Below are 2,374 nucleotides of genomic sequence, written 5' to 3' on the forward strand. Positions count from 1 at the left end.
CAGGGGAGAGCGCGAACGCAGTCCCCCACTACCAGAAATTATGCAGTCGAGATTCCCACGTTTGGGGAATTCTTACAGGTCAGCACAACCGGAGTGCAATGGTCAAGCCTCGCCGTGGGTGAACCACCTTCTTGATCATGGTGTCTCCCCTGCCAGGTAAGTATGAACCCCAGCCATCGCACAGAGGAGCTGATTCTGACACACATCTATCTGTATGACGGTGCCACGGCATCAAGTAAAGCGACTGCTTTGTCCTCACAGAAATCAAGGTTTGTTTCTTTTAACATGTAAACGGGGGAGAGCGCGAACGCAGTCCCCCACTACCGGAAATGATGCAGTCCAGAGTCTATAACATTTGGGGAATTGACCTTTCGCAAAGTCAGTTACCGTTGCTATGACCGTCAAGCCTTTCAGAACTATCCAGGGAGTAGCCGGAAAACACCAAAACATGAAGAAAGAAATCAGCGCATTGTGTGGTTAAAAGTAACAGTAGTAATACATTAGCTATCAATAATAGCTAGTAGCAAGCTTAGCTTGGAGCAGACAGGTATTTTTGTTGATTTTGGATGGATTAAGCTGGCCATGGGGTCTGCTATACTGTGACATCTATTGACGACATTGCGCTTCTTGCGTTCTGGCTTTCGGGAAGGGAAAGAAAATGACACCCCCTCCAAACTTTTCACATATCTAGTATCCGATCTGCAGATCCCATAGGCACACCGTTTCAGCATTTTGTTGTGCGTTTGAAAGCTTGACGGACCGTTGCTAAGGTCGGATTGGACAAGCACCGTTCTGGGGAGGTACTTTGCGAAAGCTCAATTGAACTCGAGGCGTTCTAGAGGAGTGTAAAGTCTACCTCGACTGTACACAGTTACGGCTCCTGATCGGTCTAAAGTCTACGGTGAGTGAACGCTCTAGACTAATCGGAAGCCGAAAGAGCCGATTGTAGCGTACCAGTCATAGGTCCCAGATGAGACGAGCATCAAAGCTTATCAAGAGGAAGAAGAGTGGTTTTCAAAGTTTACGGCGATGTTTGTTCTTCGATGATTCCTTTGAAGGAAAAGTGTTAGCTATAGCTATTAGCGATTTTCCATAGGAACAACTACACGAACTCACAGGCTGGCGCGAATTACAAGTGGAACTACCCCGTAGTCGCCCTGTCGAGAGTCGTGTTTCCATAGCGACGTAGGAACCGCCGGGATCATGAGTTGACGTCAGCATTTTGCGACAGCTTTCACCGCGACGTAATTATCCCATCCAGGTGGCGGGAAATGTCGAGGTAAATCGTCTCGTTTCTCCTGGAGGACTCGAGCCCCCGCTGAACCTCGTCGGTGGCGTAGTCAGCCAACAAAGCCTGCACCTCCTCGTCTGTCCGTTTCTCGGCTGATTTCTCCATTTCGCTTGATCGAAATTAAGTTTGCTACCACACAGCTTGGTTGCTGGCTTATACAATTGCGCTTGTTGAACACCGAAGTAGAAGGCTGGTTGCTTCCGACGTTCAACCAATCGGCGTCGAGCCCCTCCCAGCAGGTTTTCAGGGCCGCTCAGAAGTACCGACCCCAGAGCAGGGACTAGAGACGCTCCCTTAAAAGTCCCAGTAAGAGTTCCGGTCAGGGGTAGTTCCTCTAGTGGAAACACCAGCAAAGCTGCCGGCCCCCTAAAAGGTTCGGGTAGTTCCGCTGGTGGAAAATGGCCTTATGAGTTGTGTTTGACAGGTTGCTTCACAAGGGGCGTCACTTCAGATACTGAAAGCAAAGGTTCACCTACTTTTGCCACTCACAGATGTGAAATATTGGATCATTTTGCTCAATAAATGAATGAGCAAGTATCATATTTTTGTCTCATTTGTTTAATTGGGTTTTCTTCATCTACTTTTAGGACTCGTCGCCGGACCGAATCCCCGTGTTACCCCCGCCTTGATTGGTGTCGCTAAAGCCACAATTGGCCGTGTGTGCGGGTGTGAAGCCGGATGTGAGTATGTGTCGAGGTGGCTGCAGTAGCGCCTCCTCTGATCGGTCGGGGCGCCTGTTCGGGGGAGAGGGAGAACTGGAGGAATAGCGTGATCCTGCCACGCGCTACGTCGCCCTGGCGAAACGCCTCACTGTCAGGGGAACGAAGCGGCTGGCGACTCCACATGCGTCGGAGGAGGCATGTGGTAGTCTGCAGCCCTCCCCGCAATGGCAGAGGGGATGGAGCAGAAACCGGGAGGGATCGGAAGAGTGGGGTAATTGGTCCCATATAATTGGGGAGACAAAGAGGAACGAAACCCCGATGATGAATTAAGGGACGCAAGATCATTAACACGCCGAATGTCGTAAAGTTTGTGTTTTCCTGCCTTAAGGGGAACCATATTGTTTTTCTTTTGACATTTAAT

The 2,374-nt window shown here is 49.9% G+C and overlaps 1 non-coding gene across 1 annotated transcript; it reads right to left on the minus strand.

Annotated features, from left to right (window-relative positions):
* LOC130131159 (U1 spliceosomal RNA) lies at positions 1-164 on the minus strand. Its single transcript, XR_008812323.1, has one exon. It is a non-coding gene; the product is annotated as a U1 spliceosomal RNA (small nuclear RNA).
* Positions 165-2,374: the final 2,210 nt, after the last annotated feature.

This window comes from Lampris incognitus, chromosome 20, assembly GCF_029633865.1.
Source record: "Lampris incognitus isolate fLamInc1 chromosome 20, fLamInc1.hap2, whole genome shotgun sequence".
Lineage (NCBI taxonomy): Eukaryota > Metazoa > Chordata > Actinopteri > Lampriformes > Lampridae > Lampris > Lampris incognitus.